Source organism: Orcinus orca, chromosome 16 (assembly GCF_937001465.1).
Source record: "Orcinus orca chromosome 16, mOrcOrc1.1, whole genome shotgun sequence".
NCBI lineage: Eukaryota > Metazoa > Chordata > Mammalia > Artiodactyla > Delphinidae > Orcinus > Orcinus orca.
Window position 1 is genome coordinate 53,688,542 of NC_064574.1, and position 21,364 is coordinate 53,709,905.

At 46.0% G+C, this 21,364-nt stretch overlaps 1 pseudogene; it reads right to left on the reverse strand.

Moving 5' to 3' along the window:
- Positions 1–21,364, reverse strand: part of LOC101271105 (ectonucleotide pyrophosphatase/phosphodiesterase family member 7-like) — a 77,408-nt pseudogene that overhangs the window by 12,255 nt on the left and 43,789 nt on the right.

The following is a 21,364-nucleotide window of genomic DNA, read 5'->3' on the forward strand; positions in this document are numbered from 1 at the left end:
GTCCCCACTGTAGCCCTTGCTGAATTTACAGTCATGGGGTGGGGTCCAGGAGTCTGCATTTTAACAACCTCTCCAGGTGGTTTTAGTGCCTGCTGACATGTCAGAACCACTGGTTCAGGGGCTGTTTGTCATTCACACTTGCATGTGGATTAGTTCCAGCAGACTGCCCCTTGCTCCAAAATCTGGGTTGACAGTAGCCCACTGCCCCCCTCCTTAAGGGACCAGCGGGAGGGCAGGCAGCCATCAGAACCTGGATCACTGTGGTATCTGGGGAAATATGGGGGTCCAGAGCCACTGGGAGGATGTGGCAGGAGGGATTGGAGGAAGCCACGGGCAAAGAAACTTCCTCTTCCCTCAACCTATGGATTCTGGCTTCCATGCCCTGGGACCCAGAGGTCAATTATAGCATCAGTTAAGTAGGCTAGCCTGGAAACCAATCATAGCATCCATTTCCCCCTCAAAGCGATATTACACAAGTTTCAAACAACTAACCTAAAATGAGCTCAGGGAGCATGACCCTTCCATTCTGTGGCATGGCTCGTCCCAGTAGTTGTACAAAGGGAATTGTCTCCGTGGTGTTTGGGTTATTTCCACCCTTGACACTTAAAGGCATGTTCTAAATCCAGCCGGTGACTGGGGACCACTCATGAGACCCAGCAGTTTCCACTGCCATGTTGGTTCCTCCTTCCTGCTTCTCAGGCCTCTTTATCCCGGTCAAGGGCCAGTTATGGAACGTGGGCAAAACAAGACAGAGGAGAGGCGAAGCTAAGAAACAAGCAGCTGCAGGGAGCAGCTATCATGGTTTTACTTGAATTGCATTTTCTATTCTGGAGACCATGGGGGAGACCTGGCTGGAAAAACTACGTGAAGGTGATAGTGTTGGCTGTGCCTGGAGTTCCAGAGACTGCAAAGGAGCTGGTTTCACTTGGGTCACGTGATGCTGCACAAGTGAGGCTGGGCTTGGAGGCAGGACACCTCGCCTTGGCTCTTGTAAGCCCTTGCTCTCTCTCTGGGCCTCAGTTTCCCTGTATATAGAATGAGTGTGGTTAATGGTTTCCAAGGGCCTTTCTGGCTGTATCATTCTGAGAGTCTGTCATTACTGTCATTTCAGTGTCTGGTGACGTGGGTAATTGTGCAAGTGAAACAGGAAGTAGGATGAGCTCTCCTAGTGAATGGGATTCCTGCTGCTTGCTAATTATGCTTTAATCAGGGTACAATGCATACTCCCACACTGTATCAGTTATGGCAAGGTACAGGTATTTCACCCAGCCGAACATTTCAGGTCTGGGAAAGAACCAAGCTAGATTCAACTCCTTCTCCTGGTTCTCAGGGACTGATGTTTATTTATTTCCAAATACTTGCACAGTGAATTTAGGAAACCAGGAAGTCTAGAGTTTGATCCAACCCCTTACTTTCTCCCTTTCTCAAATATTTTGAGCCAAGTACTGTCTTAAACTGTCTCATGGTATTTACACTCTAGGGGGCGGGAGAGAGTTAAAAAATAGAGTGTGTTGGTGCCTGCAGTACTCACAGGTATTTTCTCTTGGAATTCCCCTACTCATAGGCCCTGCTGAAAGGCAGGTTTAGGCACCGTATTTGTACCAAGTCTCTTCCCTGTGTTCAGTTGGTTGGCCGGAAACCCAATTCTGTCTTTCTCGATACTTGAACCAAGAGACACAGTAACTAACCAGCTGGTGGTGGGCTCTGCTGTCTCCCATGAGGAACCAGTAGCGAAAAGAGAAAGGTGGTCACGAGCGAGGGAAGCAGACAAGAAAGCCCATGGGGCTGATAAGAAAGACCACAGGGCTTCTGAGAGCCAGAGGAGGAAGTTTGGTTTCTATAATTGCAGTTTCTATTCCCTGATTCCCTCTAATTTGGTTCCCATGCTCATGAGTTTGCCTGATAGAGCCTTGCCTTCTGTTTCTTACAACTGTTGCTCCCTGACGTGGCTGAGAGTAGGGCTGTGCCTTATTTATTTTGGTGTTTCCCTGGCACAAAGCAGAGACCTGTGCCCTTAGTAGGCATTCAACAAATGTTTGTTGGATTTAATTGAACAAATTCCATCCCATCCTCTGCCCCATATGTAGGTGGCCAGGTACAAACTGAAGAAATAGGAAGCAGACCTTGATTTAGTCCAAAGTCAACTTGGGAAAAAAATACTGTAGTGGGATGAAAATAAACCTATACATAATAGTTAAATCATTAAATAAACCTATAAATTAAACCTTTAGTGGAATTAAAATAAAATGCATGACCTAATATACTCAATAAGAGCATCTCCCTTCCCCCCTGCAAACATTTGCTCAATTCCTACCTACTAATTTTCAGGTGGAACAGTAACTATTTGCCAATAGACCATTTGGGCATAGACACACTTTATCATGCATTCAGTTGTTTAACAATATTTTAAGGACCTACTTGTTTCATTCAGTAGTTCCTTTGAACCAACCTACCATATTAAGCTGTAAACATGTCTTCATTTTCCTCCTGATTTGTGGGGTCCAGTGCTTCATTAAGTTCACATTCCCCAAACCAAAGAAGAAAGGTCTTATTAACCAGCTAGTATGAAATCAATGAGGAAGAATAGCTGCTAAATCAAGTCAACCAACCACCTTAAATCAACCCAGTGCTCCAATCTCAAGCAGACAAGCTCATTCAGACCTACAGCCAAGACACTGGTGGAAAAACAGCCCCCACTGGAGCTCAAAACCACACTTACCCAAGTCTACACATTCAGAGTCCCACCCACTGATGATTCACTAGACCTGTAATAAAAGTGCTGGGGATGAGAACAGGTGGCTCAGTGCACCAGTTGAAATTTAAAACCTTATCAACTCCTGCTGCAGACATGAGGCTTGACCCCAACAGGACACCCCACGATGGGAGCCCTTTTCTGGACGGGGAAATAAGACCCTAGTGCCCATTTTACCAAACCGCTCTTGCTCATGTGTAAGTGCAGATGTAAAGTGCTGACTGCTTCTTTTTTGGCATTGCTTTTTAATTATGGCCATCAATAAATCATTCTATCCTTGAACAAGACTTGAGAATGGCCCTAAGGCAGAGGCATGATTCCTCAGGAACTAGGCCAACAGAGAATGGGTTGCTCACTCCTCACCTCTTCCTTTAATCCGCTGTCAGAAACAGAAACGTTCTCTCTTCAAGAAGCCTTGGAAGCAGACGGAAGCAGACGGCTGCACTTGCGTTCCATCTGGGAAGTCTGTTAATACACAGTTCTACCCTTGGCCTGCCTTACCAGCCACTGTCACAGAAACGGGATCTCCCCTCTCTTCTGCATTTTTTTCTCACTTCATTTCCCCCTCTTACTTGTGTAGTGGGCTGAATGGTGCCCCCCACCCCTCCTCAAGGATATGTCCATATTCTTATTCTCAGAACCTGTGAGTGTTGCCTTATTTGGAAACAGGGTCTTTGCAGTTGTAATTCAGTTAAGGATTTTGAGATGAGGAGATTATCCTAGATTATCTGTGTGGGCTCTAAGTGCAAAGATAAGTGTCCTTACAAGAGGCAGAAGAGGAGAAGGCACAGACAGAGAAGGCAATGTGACTACAGAAGCAGAGATTGGAGTGATGTGGCCACAAGCCCAGGAATGCCGGCAGCCATCAGAATTGGAAGAGGCAAGGAAGGCTTCTTCCCTGGAGCCTCCAGAGGGAACACAGCCCACTGACACCTTGATTTTGGACTACTGGCCTCCAGACTTTCTGTTGCTTTAAGCCACCCAGTTTATGGTACTTTGTTACAGCAGCCACAAGAAACGAATACATCTGAGCCCTCAGTCTCCGGTGGTTCCAGTTTCTCCTCTCATTCAAGGCCTTGGAATCCTGAGCAGTCATGATTTTTTGCTCCACTGCTCTGGTGTTTTGGGCCAACCCTTTCTCTGTGTGACGCATGGACCTGCAGCACTGGTATCATCTGGGAGCTTGTTGGAAATGCAGACTCTCAGGCCCCACCCCAGACCCACTGAACCGGAGTCTGCATTTTAACCAGATCTCCAGGTGATTCATGTACATGTTCAAAATTGAGAAGCACTGGTAGGAGAAACTCTAAGGTGTCAATCAGATCTTTTCTCCAAGTATCCTAGTTTCTTCATGTCATATCTGTTAAATACGACATGGAGGTTTTGTAAAAACAGACCAAACTCTTAGGTTAGAACTGCATGCTGATGTGTTATGCATAATATGACATGATGTCTGAAATTTGCTATAAAAGATTCAAGGAAGGAAAGAAGGAAGGAAGGAAGGAAGGAAAGGAAGGAGGAAAGACAGGGCCTTGGGTGAGGACAGTGGAACAAGACTGGCAAAATGTGGACACATTTTTGCAGCTCAGTGCTAGGTACACGGGGCTTCATTGTGCAATTTTCTCTGCTTTTTTCTGCAAGGTGGAAATTTCCCTAGTGAAAAGTTAGGGAATATCCTAGTTTCCCAGCCTTCCTTATTTTCAGTTTTTTCCCATGAATCCATTTTTATCCCTTCGTGGAAATGGCTGGTGTTGGAGGGACATCTTTTCTATCTCAGTCTGTGGTTTTCTTTGCTCTGTTTGTTCATGTTTGTGGTTTTGCTGGCTTTCAGGACTTTTTTCAGCAGAAAATTGTTTCTGGGGGAGCAGGATGGGAGCTGAATAAGGTTTATGGCATCTTCTAACTGGGTTTCCAACAACATCTGCTGGGCTTGTGTTGTTACCGGCAGCAGGAATTTAATTTCCTTTCTCTTTCCCTACCTCTCTTACTTCTTTCAGATTTTTTGTTCACTGGCTAGAGTATCATGTATGTGACCTTTGGCTCTCTGATTTACATGTGATTTGCATATTACAATCTAGTCCAGAGGTTCTCAATTAGGGGGTGATTTTTACCTCCCAAGGAACATGGGGCAGTGTCTGGAGACAGTTTTGATAGGTACAACTAGGAGAGGGATGCTGCTGGAATCTAGTGAGTAGAGGCCAGGGATGCTGCTAAACACTCCACAACACACAGGACAGCCCCCCCCCCAAGGCAAAGAAGGATCTGGCCCCAAATATCAATAGCGGGACGTTGAGAAACCCTGATCTAGTCTTAAAGATCATCCAAGCGCATTTCGCCACACTTTTTTTGCTCTGTCCCATGAAGGAGAGGTGGACTCATGACTGATTACAACATCTCTGAGGAATTTTTACTTCTTACAAGTTGATTTTGAGATAGAATATAAGTGACTGCTCATTTGTGCAAGTTGTGCCCTGCACACCTTCAGGGGACACCATCCACATAGTATTCATGAAAACAACCCTTTCAGAATTGTGAAGCACATGGTCTACACAGCTATAAGTGGTTGCTCCAATTTTGGGGTTGCCCTGGGGGTTCTGGAACTGGGAGAGACTTTATTTCTGGCCACCATGAGCCCTGAGCATGCCAGAGAGTGTCCTTTCAAGAAAAGAGGAAATGTGGAACTTTGAGGACCTCACTTGCATTATTCTAGACCATTGTCTCGTTGTGGAACGTCTCCTTTTCACCCCTGGGCCATATCCATTTGACTAGATCTAAAATTGTCAGATTATAATATCATGGCTTTTGTTTGAAACATGGTGGTGATGGCTTCTTATTTTCAGTCAGTTCCTTGGGGGAGGAAATACAAGCTGCTGCCATAAGACTTCCTATCCACCCACTATTTGCTTGGCGGGATTTCCATAGTTTCAGCAGCATAACTTATTCTTGCTGGTCTTCAATCACTTTGCAATAAAAACTGTGATTGCAAAAATGTTCATTGTCATTACCAGTGATGGAGCAGTAAGTACAGGCTTCTGGAGAGGGAGAGGGAATTGCGTGACTTAAACTAGCAGAATGAGTTGCTCACCCCCAGAGAATGGCTTTTCATTTGGCAAGGTCTGAGGGAAATTATGACAGAGTTCAGTGACACAGAGGGACAGTGCTGGGAGGTGTGGTCACTGAATCCACTGGGAGGCTGTGCCCTGTGGGCAGCCCCATGGATGGAGTTGGGGTTTCTTGGGACTCAGTAGTACTCTGGGTCATCGACTGCAACTCGCCCCATCCCCACGCTGTTGGGCTCAGGCTGGGTGGTAGATCACTGAGCTTTCTGCCAGTCCTTCTTCCATTGTTCCTCCCTCTGATAACAGTCCCTGACTTTCCACTTGGGACCCACTACCATCCCCCCACAATGGGTGATGTGGTTTGTGTGGGACTTGCCATTCCCCACCCTGACCTGGGGGTGGGCATGTGGTCCCAGTTTGGGTGGTCAGCATCATTCCATCCCCCCACAGAGATTGGTTCTGAGAAGCAAATTGATCCAATGAGAGTCAATCTTGGGAATTTTGTGGTCACTCTTAGGAAAGAGAAATAGAGAGGAGGAGAGGGAGAAGTAAAGAGAGAGCTTGATCGTTCTGATGATATAATTTGAGGATCTGGATGTAGCCATGCCTGTAACTATCAATTAATTATGTGTTATGGTTTGAACTGTGCTCCTCAAAAAAGATATGTTGGAGTCCTAAACCCCAGAGCCTCAGAATGTGACCTTATTTCGAAACAGGGTCATTGTAGAGGTGAGGTCCTACTAGAGTAGGGTGGGCCCCTAATCTGAGTGACTGTGTTCTTATAATAATATGGTCATGTGAAGACGGAGACACAGGAAGAACTCCATGGTTTGGATGGAGGGTTGGAGGGATGCATCTACAAGCCAAGGAATGCCAAAGATCACCAGCGAACCACAAGAAGCTAGGAAGAGACAAAGGATTCCCTACAGCTTTCAGAGGGAGTATTGCTCTATCAACACCTTGATTTCAAACTTCTGGCCTCTAGACTGTGAGACAATAAATTTCTGTTGTTTTAAACCACATAGTTTGTGGTGCTTTGTTATGGCAGCCCTAGGAGATTAGTATAAGTACTTTCAAATTAATAATCTTCCTCTTCCTCCTCCTTCTTCAAAATCATCTTCATTGTCATCGCCTTTGTCTAAGCAATAGAGAGGGTCTCCTATGGATGTGGAGACTGTGATGTGGGGTGTCCAGCCTCCATGGCCAGTCAGTGCCCCTCTTGCATCAGCCCCTAGGCCTCCAGGGTTAGACCATAATTCTGGGGCTTTCTGGAGCTCCATGCTGGGGCATCATCCTGTTACCTGTTGCCTTTACACAAAGACTGATGCTCACCCCCTGGTTGTCTGGGCCCCATCCAAGACCTATTCATGGTAGGCAGAATTAAGATGGCCCCAAGATTCCTGCCTCGGTTATATACACCTTGTATAATTCCCTCCCCTTGCACATGGGTGGACCTGTGGCTGGCTTCTAACCAGTGGACATGGAAAAGTTGAAGAGATTTTGCAGATGTAACTAAGGGCCCTAATCAGTTCACTGTGAGTTAATCCAAAGGGAGATTATCCCAGGTGGGCCTGACCTCCTCAGGTGTGCTCTTAGCAGAGGGTCTGGACCCAAGCTGCCATGGGTTCTACAGCTGCAAGGAAATGAAGTCTTCCAACAATTGCGTAAGCTTGGGAGAGGACCCTGAGCCTCGGATGAGACACCACCTCAGCCGGCACCTTGATTGCAGCCTTGTAAGACCCTGAGCAGAGGACTAAATTCAGCTATGCTCGGACTCCTGACGACAGAGAGATAATAAATGGGTGTTGTTCTAAGTTGCAAAGTTTGTGGTTAATTTTTATGCAGCCATAGAAAATGAATACGGCATTCCATTTTAAGGAACTACCAGGTGCTGTGGCTAAGACCCCTGTGTGTGTGTGTTTCTCTGTGTGTGTGTGTGTGTGTGTGTGTGTGTGTGTGTACATGGAGGTGGGGGATGATGAAGGGTGGGGGATGGAGCCAGGTGGGAAGGAGAAAACTACCTTGGAGGAAGTAATTGCCCTTCTTATGAGAGAGAAGAGCAGTTTGAGCAACATGCAGACCTGCCCAGTGCCCAGCCCTGGGAGCTGGAGGGAGAACATCGCCCCCAGTGTCAGGTCTTGGGAGCCTCCACCCTAGACAGAGGCCCCACTTCCACTGTCTTGCAGGTGGTGCTGGGGGCCAAATACTTGGAGGAAAAACACACCCTTTATAAAGATGCAAAGATTTTCTCACGTGAAGAGATGATGAGGTAGGATATTTTGAATTAATAGTCAGCTTTATTTTTAAAATCCTCTCTCCTGTATTCTTTCCTTCATTCAAACAGTCAGGATTTTTGTTTTTCATGCTCCGAGGAAAGGATGCCATGGGAGAAAGTGGAGAAAGCAGAGACTCCTTCTGGCTTTGGGGTGTCACACGCTCAGCCCATTGTGGGAGCCATGGAGGAGTTCGGGTGTAGAGGAAGGTTTGGGGGGGACCCAGGGGAGTAAGAGCAAATCTCTCCTGTCTGATTCCCTGAGAGAGGAAGGAAAGAGGTGGAAGGATCCCCAAGAAAGGGGCTGTTTGTCCTTTACTCTGGTGGAACTCCAGAGAGAAGGAAACACCCGCATCAAAAGATCTGTGGGATTTGGGAGCAGAAAGGGTGGGAGCCCGAGCTGTGCGTCAAGCCCTAGAAAGACGGCCAGACCCTGGAGACATGTAAGTGTGTAGCTGGCCACCGTCTACACTGCTTGGCCCAACAAGAGATGCTCAAACAGTATTCGTCTACTGAAAGGATGAATACATTGTAAGCCCTCTAAAAATTCTCCAGGAAGACTTTCTTCACCAGCATCAGGAAAGCCGATGAGGGTCCATGTGATTCTAGCTCTGGGGTGAGGGCTCAGCTATTCACCACACCTGACAGCCCCCAGGCATGGAGAGGCCCTGCTGCCCAGATGTGGACCCAGGGGGCCCAGAGTTCTGACCCAACGAGCCAAGTCAGCTAAGCCTTATGCCCAGGGCATGGCCTCTCCCTGCCGTGCTCCCTGCCTGGGACCACCTGGTCCCTGGCCCCTTGGACTCTGTCTAGGAAGCTTGGAGGGGTGGTTACGTGGCTTCTCAGACCTGAGCCCTTATGGGAGCTGCCTCCTTGTGCAGCTGAGCTGAGAATCAGGGAAGCAGCATCATTTCCTCACCTCTCCTCTGAGTTAACTTGCCCCAAGGTGTTCGTAAGAACTCCATTTAATTAGTCGTTGGGCCCAGAGAGCCCCTTTTATCATACTTTGTGTCAGGCCTACCCCTGGAATCTGAAGAGGTCTTTGGGTGCTGGCAGCACCAATTTTTATCCATTATTTTTTCTGTTACGGATGATGCTTTTCCAGTGGACTGGAGTCAGACAGAGGTTGGCTTGAGCCCAGCTCATGAAGATAAGTGCTGGTGCTTTTGCTGGTTCTAGGGTGGCATCTATGTCATTAATACAACATATTCAGGGTGTCTACCCGCTGCCTGGGAGCTCTGAGGATGTGCAACATTTAAAGGTATTTGGAATACCTTTGGACTACTTAATTAGAAGGAAGGACACCAGAGGGCTGTAGGCCTGCTAGAGGCAAGGATTGAGGACCAGTGTCTGGAACCGTCCAGGGCTGAGTTCAAATCCTGCTTCTGCCCCTCAGCTGCTGTGGGACCTCAGGAGAGATTTGTACATTCATGGACCTTGGATATCTCAGTTGTTCTGACTTCTTATCACTGTTATGAGAATCGAAGGATATGATGATCGTGGTACTTGCTGAGCATTTTTGTAAGCCAGGTAGTGGTTCAACCACTCAAGACGGGTTTTCAGGACTTCCCTGATGGTGCAGTGGTTAAGAATCTGCCTGCCAATGCAGGAGACACAGGTTCAAGCCCTGGTCTGGGAAGATCCCACATGCTGCAGAGCAACTAAGCTTGTGCACCACAACTACTGAGTCTGTGCTCAAGAGCTCACGAGCCACAACTACTGAGCCCTCGTGCTACAACTACTGAAGCCCACGCTCGTAGAGCCCGTGCTCTGCAACAAGAGAAGCCACTGCAATGAGAAGCACGCTCATTGCAATGAAGAGTAACCCCTGCTTGCCTCAACTAGAGAAAGCCTGAGCGCAGCAACGAAGACCCAATGCAGCCAATAAATAAATAAATAAAATAAATTTATATATATATTAACAAAAGACGGGTTTTCAGCTGGGGGCCAATTTGTCTCCCAGGCAGCTTTGGGCAATGTCTGGGGACATTCTTGGTTGTCACCGTGGGAGGAGGGGGCACTCCTGGCACCTAGAGGATAGAGACCAGGGATGCTGTCCAACATCCCACAGTGCACAGGATGGCCCCCACCACAGAGAACCATCTGGTCCCAAATGTCAGTAGTGCTGAGGCTGCAAAACCCGTTTTAAAGCAGTGACTCTTCACCAACTCAATAAATGGCAGGTCGGTTATAAATAAGGGGGACAGAGGAACATGGTTTTTCTATAAGGGGTGAATTAAAAAGAGTACCTTATGTATATAAATTTTGTTATTTATAGGCAATACATCCACATGGTCCAAGATCTAAAAGGTACACAGGATGTACAATCCAAAGTCTCCCTTCTACCTCGTCCTCTTCCTGGAGGAATCAGTGTTACCAATTTCTTCTTTTTAGAGGTCCTCTGTGCATCTATAAGCAATTGTATGCACATATATACACACATGTTATACACACACACATATGCATACTACACATATTCTTTGCATCTTGCTTTTGTCACTTAATCCATCTTGGAGATAATTTCTTACTGGACACAAAAAGCTTCCTCAGTTTTTCTTTTAAAGGTGACAGAGTATGCCATTCTATGCATGTCCAGCATTTTACTTAACCACTCCCCTCTGGATGGATAGTCACGTTGTTTCTATTTTCTTTTGCTCTTACAAACACTAACGTAATGAATATCTTTGTATGTACATCATTTTCCACCAAGCAAGTATGTAATGGTAGGATAGAGTCCTACAAGTGGAATTGCCAAATAAGAAAGTTTTGTGCATTTGTAATTGTATGGGATGTTGTCAAATTACGCTCCACTGAAGCTGTACCTGTTTCCATTCCCTGCTGGCAGTGAATGTAGGAGAGGTGTTGGGGGGATTTTGTAATTTAAAAAATTTGCTCTCACTGTTTGTATCTTCTCATCAGAAGCCTTCTGGGAATAAATAAAAGGTGAGTGTGCCTTACCTTACAATATTTTGTGCCCATTGTATTTTCAGCATTCAGGGACCCAGAGTCTGCCCATGGGAGATCTTTTAAGTGTTATGAAGTTAATGCCCCTGGAAAGTGGCGTTCGCTTTCTCCAGAAAAGGGCTCTTTAGTCCCTGCTTCCTGGTGCTAATAGTTCCCGAATGACTTGCCTCTCAAAGAGTTTACATGTAGGAAAATCTCTCTCAGCAATCTCTCTCTGAGTGGTTGCTCAGCTTTATTTTTTGAGTTTCTGATTCAAACGCACCTTTGAGAGTCAGGTGGAAGTGATGAAAACCTCTTCCAGCAAGAAGGCACCGGCAGTTTGCCCATCATGTCAGAGGTTCCTAGAGCTGCCCTCGGACCCCAGTGAGTGGCTCTCTGGGTGGGGGTGAGGTTCATGCTACCAGCACCCCTCCTTGCCCTGCGAGAGGGGTCTGCAGAGTCCCAGCTCAGAACTGGGCAGAACCAGTTTTGTGTGGCCAGGGACACCATTGTTCCTAGACTGGCTTCTCCTTTCCCACTTTCTGACCGAGTGACTGGTCAGTTACTCAGCTTTGCTGAGTCATCGTTTTCTCACCTGTGGACGGGGACAGTGCTTGCTTTGCAGTATCGTACTGGTGATAATGGAGGCAAAGCACCTGGCACAGAGCCCTGCATCAGGCTCACATTTGAGAAATGGAAGCTAATGTTAGTCTTATTGTAGTGGAATCCTTTGCATCCTGACTGCCTCCTTTTCTTATTTTTTTTCCTTTTTTTCCCCCATCGTCAAAGATTTTTATTTAATTGTTATGTGGTAGGGCCAAGTATTTTTATTTTTAAAAAAATTAATTAATTTTTTGTCTGCGTTGGGTCTTTTTTGCTGTGCACAGGCTTTCTCTAGTTGCAATGAGCCGTGGCTACCCTTCCTTGCAGTGCGTGGTCTTCTCATTGCTGTGGCTTCTTTTGTTGCAGAGCATGGGGTCCAGGTGTGCAGGCTCAGCGGTTGTGGCTTGAGGGCTCTAGAGCACGGGCTCAGTAGTTGTGGCACACAGGCTTAGTTGCTCTGAGGTATGCTGGATCTTCCCGGACCAGGGCTCGAACCCGTGTCCCCTGCATTGGCAGGCGGATTCTTAATCACTGCACCACCAGGGAAGTCCCTATTCTCAAATTTTTATTGGAGTGTAGTTGATTTGCAATGTTGTGTTGGTTTCAGCTGTACAGCAAAGTGAATCAATTATACATATACATATATCCACTCTTTTTTTTTGCGGTACGCGGGCCTCTCCCTGTTGTGGCCTCTCCCTTTGCGGAGCACAGGCTCCAGATCCGCAGGCTCAGTGGCCATGGCTCACGGACCCAGCCGCTCCGCGGCACGTGGGATCTTCCTGGACCGGGGCACGAACCCGTGTCCCCTGCATTGGCAGGCGGACTCTCAACCACTGCGCCACCAGGAAAGCCCTTTTTTTTTTTTTTTTTTTTAAGATTCTTTTCCCATATAGGCCATTACAGAGTACTGAGTAGAGTTCACTGTGCTATACAGCAGGTTCTTATTAGTTATCTGTCTTATGTATAGTAATGTGTAAATGTCTTTCTGTCTCTCTTTTAGATTGGAATCTCTTTATTTGCTTAGTGGCAACTGAGATTCTGGAACAATCACGTTCCTTTCTGTCACAAAGACCTTGTACATGCTGTTCCCTCTGCCTGGAATGCTTTTCCTTCCTCTGGACTCCTGAGGTCTCTTTCACTCGCAGCTCAACTGCCCCTTCCTCAGAGAACCCTTCCCTGCCTCTCTGAGTTCAAGTCAATTTGCCCTTGCTGTCTTCTCCTGGAGAAGCTCTTCTCTTTCTTCTTGGTGCCTCTCTAACTTGTAATGGCATCTGTTGGTGTGTTTACTTGTCTAATGTCTGTCTGTCTCCCCTGTTGGATAACATGCTTCAGGTGAGCTGGAGGGACCAGCTTAGGCAAAGGCCCTGAGGCCGGTGGGAGCTGGTTGGAGGCCCAGGCAGGGGACCTTTGTGATCTGGAGGGAAGCTTGTGAGGGGAAGAGAGATGAGAGAGGTCAGGAGAGAGCAGGTCGGGGGCCAGGCCATGGGGACCTTCTGGATCACTGAAAGACAAAATTTGAATTCTCTTCAAAGATCATACGTGTCCCTCCAATGCACCAGTATTAAGCAGGGGAGTAACCTGATCTAACTGATTACTTTAAACTTTAATGTTTTATTATTTTTATAAAATTCTTTTAATGATTTACTTTTTAAAAAGATCACCGGCCACGATGTGAAAGGCGGGGTGGAGGGTAGGGTGGAGGGTAGGGTGGAGGGTAGGCTGGGCCCGGGCTTTGGGGAGATCCCTTAGGAGGCTGCAGCCGTGGTCCCCATTCTGCCTGCAGGCCATGGGTTCTAGAAACAGCCCTGTGCATCCCTTAGTATTCTAAGCTAGTGCTTCTTCCAGGGGGTGACCCCAAGTGGCATTGGCTGCCTCGGTCTCCCCAGAGATGACTGAGAATCAGCTCTGTTTCAGGGAACTGCGGATGCGGGGTTTCCGCCCACATCATGGCCTGGCTGCAGGGCGGAGCTTACCTGAGGTGATGGTGAAGTGAGACGGGGAGGTCATTGTCATGAAGGGCGGTGTGAGGTACTTGGCCTTCACGCCCTCCCGGCCAGGTGGTCCACGTCCTGGTCGTAGTCCTAGCGGAACCCATGAAAGGAGATCAGCAGCAGCTTGTGGAAGCTCTTCCTCCTGGGATGGGGTGGCAGCCGGCCCAGCCCAACAGGACGGGCAGCAGCAATGCTAAGGCCCTGGGCCCCGTCATGTCCCCAGTGCCTCACACGCTCACATCGCTGAGTTCACGGCCTGCTCCCACTTTCTCCCTTTTTTTTTTATCTGCAGTTGATCAAAGTCCACATTGATAATTCTGCTCCAGCTCTGCTGTGGATTAGAACACCTGGAGCGTAATGAGTTGGCACGTTCGACGTGATGGAAAAGTTCTGGAGGTGGATGGTGGTGGCGGCTGCACAGCACTGTGAATGCACTTAATGCCGCTGCACTGTGCACTTTAAAAAGGTAAAAAATGCTAAATATTATGTGTATTTTACCACGATAAAAAAAGACAAACAGTGTGAAATATTTTGGACTCTTACACGAATTCCACTATTGTGAACATTTGGAGAACAAATTAGATTGGAGCTTTCCTTTACTCAGTATAGCCTGTTTTTATAGGGAGAACAAATTACTGTTCATTATGACTATGGAAACAGCCACTGTGGATTGAGTGCCCAGAGGGCTGGGAACTGTATATACATCATCTATTCTATCCCATTTAATTTTTTTGAAACCCTAGAAAGATTATTAGTTGAAAATTCCCTATAAGAATTACAAAAAATCATTGTGGTCCAATAACAATAAAATTTACCATTTTTTATAGGTCAGAAACTTGTTTCTGTATAAAGAAAGGAAGAACATCAAAGAAGGAATAAGTAAAGGTAAATGTAAAATTAAAACTTTTGTTTCCCTTCTGTTTAGTTGATCTAACAGGTAATAGTTTGTTCACACTAGTAATAACAACAATGTATTTAATTATGTATATATCATATGTATGTGTATATATGTAAGTAGAGAAATACTTAACGTAAATCTAACAAAATACGTATGAGATCTATATGAGGAAAACTAGAAAACTCTGTTGAATGAAATCAAAGAACTAAGTAAATGGAGAGATGTTTCATGTTCATGGATGGGTAGGCTTAGTATCATCAGAATGTCAGTTCTTCCCAACTTAATCTATAGATTCAATGCAGTCCCAATCAAAATTGCAACATTATTTCATGGCTATTAACAAACTGATTCTAAAGTTTATATGGGGAGGCAAAAGACCATTCTACTCTTGTTTGTATGAGTTCAGCTTGCCATTTCTTTTTTCAGGTTCCACATATAACTGATATCATGCAGTATTTGTCTTTCTCTGGTTTATTTCATTTAGCATAATGCCCTCCATGTTCATTTATGTTGTTGCAAGTGACAAGATTTCCTTCTTTTTTAAGGCTGAATCATATTTCAGTGGTGTGTGTGTGTGTGTGTATGTGTGTGTGTGTGTGTGTGTGTGTGTATGTGTGTGTGAGAGAGAGAGAGAGAGAAAGAGAGAGTATCACATTTTCTTTATCTGTTCATCCATTGACAGGCCCTTAGGTTGTTTCCATACCTTAGCTGTTGTGAATAATGCTGCAATAAACATGGGAGTTCAGATCTCTCTTTGAGATTAAAAAAAAAAAACATTTTAATCATTTGCAAGTGGACAAATTTAGTGACATTTAGTACATTCACAGTGCTGTGCAACCATTACCACTATCTAGTTTCAGACTATTTTCATCACCCAAAGGGAAACTTCATACCCATTAACAGTCACTCCTCATTCCTCCCTCCCCCAGCCCCTAGCAACCACTTATCTCCTTTCTGTCTGTTTGGATTTACCTATTCTGGACATTTCATATAAATGGAATCACATAATATTTGGCCTTTTGTGTCTGGCTTCTTATAATAAGCACCATGTTTTCAAGGTTCATTCATGTTGTAGCATGTGTCAGCACTTCATTCCATTTCATGGCTGAATAATATTTTTATATATCCATTCACCGGCTGATGGACATTTGGGTTGTTTCCACCTTTTGGCTATTGTGAATAATCTGGCTGTGAACATTTGTGTATGAGCTTTTGTTTCAATACCCTCTGCTTTCCACTTAACGTTTCTCAACATATTTATGAGATGGTTTTTACTTTGTAGCTGAATAAACAGCTCAGAGAGGCTATAGAACCTCTCCAAGGCCACACAGCAGAAGTGAGGCTGGGACTGTAATTTTAATACTTGGCTACACATTTGCTGCACACAAGGGTTTAAATTCCCCAAGGGAACAGGCTTAAGCATCCACCCATCCACCCCACATTTATTGAGCACATACTATGTGTCAGGTGCCAGAGGCACAGAAGTATAGATGTCAAGGTTGCCTGTGGGTGGCTCAGAGTCCAGGGGACAGGCAGACAAATAAGGGGGGTCCTGCCAGAGGTGTGAATGGGAGGTGACACAGGAGAACAGGGAGAGGGTCCTAACTTGGAGAAGCCAGGAGGAGGAGGGCTCCCTGGAGGAGGTGGTGCTAGAATTGAGTTTTGCAGGCTGGGAGGAATTAGCCTGTTGGAAGCATCTTCACTCAGCTGCTCATCCAGATATGACAGCAGTCTCCTAACAGATATGCCTGTGGCTGCTTTCTACAGGTACATGGATGACATTTACCTTTGCAGCTTTGGAGAGATCTGTGAATTGTATAAAGATGTCACCAGTGGGTTTTCTAGTGACAGGAGGTGACAGTCTGCCTAGGTTTTCAGGTGAAGTTTTCAGAAGGTTTTTATCTTGATGTGGGTGGACTGTGGGCTGGATATCAGACCCAGAGGAGATGACCCATTTCCCTCTTCCTGAAATTGCCTGATAATTCTGTTCCAAGTATTTGCTTAGGTTGAATTTTTGGGGTGAGGACGTGGTGTGTCAGGGGTGCTCCATTTTGTATTTGCATAACTTGGCCTCTCTTATTAATTAGCATGGTGTTTTGCTATAAAAGGGAATTTTGTAGAATTTTGTGATGAGTATGCAGCGAAGCAGTTGAGGGTATTTTGCAGCTTGCAGGCCTGGGCTCACATCTCTGCTCTGGGCTTACATTTTACACTTGGGGCAAATCTCATAACCTCTCTGTGCCTCTGTTTCTTTCTCTGTAAAAAGGAGTAATGATATATTTCCTGAGGTTGTGAGGCTCCAATGAGATGACGCATGTTGACAGGAATGCTTACTGCTCATGGGATATCTACATGCACCCCCTCACTTCCCAGTCCCCTTGTAATCGTGGGCCATGTGTTTTGAGTGGAAGCCACATCTATGACTTCCAGCCTGAAGCTTTCAAGGGCTGGTGCATAACCATCTCACCCTCTCATCCCCTGCCACAGTAAGTGTGGAAGCCTTGCATTGAGATGGTAGAGTCTCCATCATCCTGGGTCTCTGAGTGACCAAATAGAGCATAGTCCCCAGCTAACCCGTGGTGGACATGGAATGTGAGAAGTCAGCCTCTGTTGCCAAGCCACTGAGATTTTGGGGTTAATTTGTTATTGTGGCATAACCTAGTCTATCCTGGCTAATGCAGCAGGTAAGCACTTACATGGGTCCTTAGTACTGGTAAGTGCTCAACAAATGTTAGTTACTTTCAGTACAATAATAAATTGCTACCGATAGTTTCTTTATCTGATCTAATGATGCCAATATGCTATTTTGTGCTTGGACAAATTGGACTTGGCACTCCTTCCGACACGTGGAAAAGACAGATGATTGAGGGCCAATAAAACATCATTATCTTTAGTTTGCATCCCTGGATACCCTTGGTGGCAAAGAACAACGTATGCTACTCTGGGGAAGCCAGGCCTGGAAGGGAGCTGTTGTTACCAGGATCAGGACTGTCCGAGGCCAGGCGTTCTTTGGTCAGGAGAGAACTCTGAGTCCCTGGTATGTAGATTCTCCAAGGGAATGTGAATACTGGTACTAAGTAGTTTGGCTCTTTGGGAATTGTATATTAATCACTTAGGCCCTTTTAGGGACAACACATATATATCTCAATATTCTGGAAAAACATAAAAACACATAAAACACATAAAAAACAGCCAGCAGTCATGCAGCAATCCACCATGGCCACTGAAACTTCCCCAAAGTGCAACATTTTGTGTAATCAACAGAGCTTAGTGGAGGTGGCTGGCTAGAGAGAATTCTAATTGTAGTCACTATAATGCTTATGGTCACAGCATTGCAGTGTATCTTGGTTTCTCTTTGGTGAGCTCTGGTTTGGAAGGTATAAATCCATCATCTGTTTTAGCAAATATTTATTGAGCACTTTGGATGGGGTGGAAGATGAAATATGGAGGAGAGAGTAAGTCTCTTCCTGGCCATTATGTTTTCAAGCTGTCCTAGTACTCAGCAGTGGGTCATGCAGGCTTGAGGGTACCACAGTTCCAGAAGCATCTCCCACCCATGCCATTCTGGACCAGATTCTTCTTTGCCAGCCCAGTAGAGCCGTCTCTGACTCTTACTTTCTTTTGCATGGCAGTTATATCAGTTACTGGGAATTGTTACAGAAGTGCAGTGCATTTTGTGAAACTTACGGTTGATCAAGAATCCCATTAAACTTTGTTAAGAACTCTACATGTTTATGACATAGTTACTAGAGTGGAGATGGAGAAATTTCCAAACACATTATAGGAATCATCCCAACAGAAGGTAATAGTCAGAACTCTTGGTTGCAAGTGACAGAAACCCACGTCTTACTAGTGTAGGTAAGAAAAGGGACTATGCTTTAGTCTGGTTTGCCCTCAAAGACCTGAGGGACTTCCCTGGTGGCACAGTGGTTAAGAATCCACCTGCCAATGCAGGGGACACAGGTTCGATGCCTGGTCTGGGAAGATCCCACATGCCATGGAGCAACTAAGCCCTTGCGCCACAACTACTGAGCCTGTACTCTAGAGCCCGCGAGCCACAACTACTGAAGCCTGCATGCCTAGAGCCCGTGCTCCGCAACAAGAGAAGCCACCACAATGAGAAGCCCGCGCACTGCAACGAAAGTAGTCCCTGCTCACCACAGCTAGAGAAAGCCCGCGTGCAGCAATGATGATCCAACACAGCCAAAAATAAATAAATAAAACAAATAAATTTATATATATTAAAAAAGCAGACCCTGAAACAAGGATGGGAGTGCAAGTGGTTTATTTGAGAGGTTACTCCAGGGAGCACCCATAAGGGAGTGGGGAAGTGATTCAAGGAAGGGAAGAAGGCCAACATGGCGAGTTTTAGTCTGGGGTGCATGCAGTACTAGAATGGTGAGTACCAATGGGCTATGGGCATGGCATCTGCAAGAGGCCTTTTGAGGCATGATTTCCCATGTCACTGAAGTCATTCTGCAGAAAGACAGGGATGCAGCTGGGCTGTAGGAACCAGGGACTCACACATTACCAGATCTCTCTCTCCATCTCTGTGTCTGCTTTTGTCTGCATATCACCTCAATTTTCTCTCAGTGGGGACTGGCTTTCTCCATAAGGTGAGGAGTGTGGCCACAAATGCTCCTCTTTGTCTCACTCCAGAGTTCCTGTCATCACAGAGCATGTCTATATTTTCCCAGTTCCAGCTAGGAAAAACAAACCTGAGGGAAGAACTCTGATTGGCCTGTTTGGGTTAGATGCCCATCCCTGAACCAATCAACTGTGGACAGGGGGGCGGAGTCATGTAAGAACATGGCAGCCCCCACCAGAGCCATGTGACTGGGGTAGGAAAAGGTGCAAGTCTCAACAGAAGGGAGGGGCCCGTAGGCTAAAAAAAAAAAAAGAGATGTCTGTGATGAAAGGAAAGGATTAGGAGATGCATCCTGTTAAACCTGTTACTGATTGGGGCTTTGAACATTTTTTTGAATATAAAGTTTCACTGTGGTTCTTTCAGCATGATTTAGCAGAAAGGTAAAATCCTAGCATGAGCTGAACATTTCCTATGGGCAGGCTGTTGCTGTGGATTCAAATACTTATTGATTGATCCAAAGATCAATTACAATGCTTCTCAAGGGATGTAAACTCTGATAGGGTCTGCTTATGATGGGGCTGATGTCAAGCAAGAGGAGAACTGGCATGTAGGACACTCTAATTTCTTTCTTCCATTGAGTACTGTCAAGTTTAGGTTCTGGCTGGCAGTGGATGCACCTGGAGGGATGGTTGCATATAAAGGATTGTGTGTGTGTTTATGTGTATGTTTGTTAGGTATTTTCCAAAGATGAGAGCAGCATCCCACAAATGCCCTTTTGCAGTGTGACTGCAAACTCTTCATTAAGAGGTGGAGTTTATTTCCCTCCTCTTGAACCTGGGCTGGCCTATGACTTGCTTGGACCAATAGAATGCGGCTGAAGTGAGGGTGTCTGTTGTTTGGTCCTAGGCCTTTAGAGCCCTTGTAGCTTCTTATTTTTGCTCTCTTGGAAGCCAGCACCAAGTAAGCCCTGGATCTTCTGCTCAAGGGGCCATGTGGAGAAGGGCTCTGGAGGATGAGAGGGCACATGAAGAAAAACCAAGCTCCCAGCCACCAGCAGCACCATCTGCCAAGCATGCGTGTGAGGCCATGTTGACCTTCCAGCCCAGCTGAGCCCCCAGCTGCATGTAGACACACAAGTGAGCCCACGTGAGACCAGCAGAGGAAATGCCCAGCCATCGGACAGAATCATGAGAAATAACAAATTATTGTGGTTCAAAGCTACTAAGTTTTTTTTTTTTTGCGGTATGCGGGCCTCTCGCTGTTGTGGCCTCTCCCGTTGCGGAGCACAGGCTCTGGACGCGCCGGCTCAGCGGCCACGGCTCATGGGCCCAGCTGCTCCGCGGCATGTGGGATCCTCCCAGACCGGGGCACGAACCCGTGTCCCCTGCATCGGCAGGCGGACTCTCAACCACTGCGCCACCAGGGAAGCCCGCTACTAAGTTTTGAGTGTAATAGAAATAGCCCACGAGGGTGTGAGCATGTGGGGTACACAATTCCCATCTGCTGAAGATCCATGAGTTCCTAGGATCCAACCCAGAGCCAACTTATGTCCTCAATGTCCTTCTTGTTTGAAACTTTTATGAAAATTTTCTTTAAAGACAATATTTTTAGAGCAGTTTTAGGTTCACAGCAAAATCAAAAGAAGGTACAGAGATTTCCCATATATCCTCTGCCCTGCACATGCACAGCCTCCCCCATTATCAACATCCTCACCAGAGTGGGACATTTGTTACAATTGATGGACCTAACACTGGCACATCATAGTCACCCGAAGTCCATAGTTTTACAGCTCACTCTTAGTGTTGTACATTGTATGGGTTTGGAGAATTCCTATGAAATTTTCACAGATTTGGACCATCCTCAGGGAAATCCCAAAGCTCAGAAATTATTTTGCCTCCTGGAATCTTCCACATGTGGTTGAGCCTTAGCAATTCTTAAGAAGGATCTGAAATGAAAGAAAAATCTAAAAAATGTATTCCTGTGGCTTCACTTTGGCAAGGTTCATGTTGAGTGTTCAGCTAAGTGCTCGTGTTAATAAGCCAGATAATGTTTTCCAAGACTGCTATGGCCTCAGGGTTGGCAGGATTAGAATGGCCTCCCGGCATCTCTGACATACCTATAAGGGTTGGATTCAGCTGGAATGGACCCAGGTCTCTTTGGGCTAATATGCTGTTTCCTTAAGGCAAATGCCACGTCACATCCCCTCCTAGAAATCTCCACAAATACAACCCCAGAAACATTGACAGAATATTGCTTTA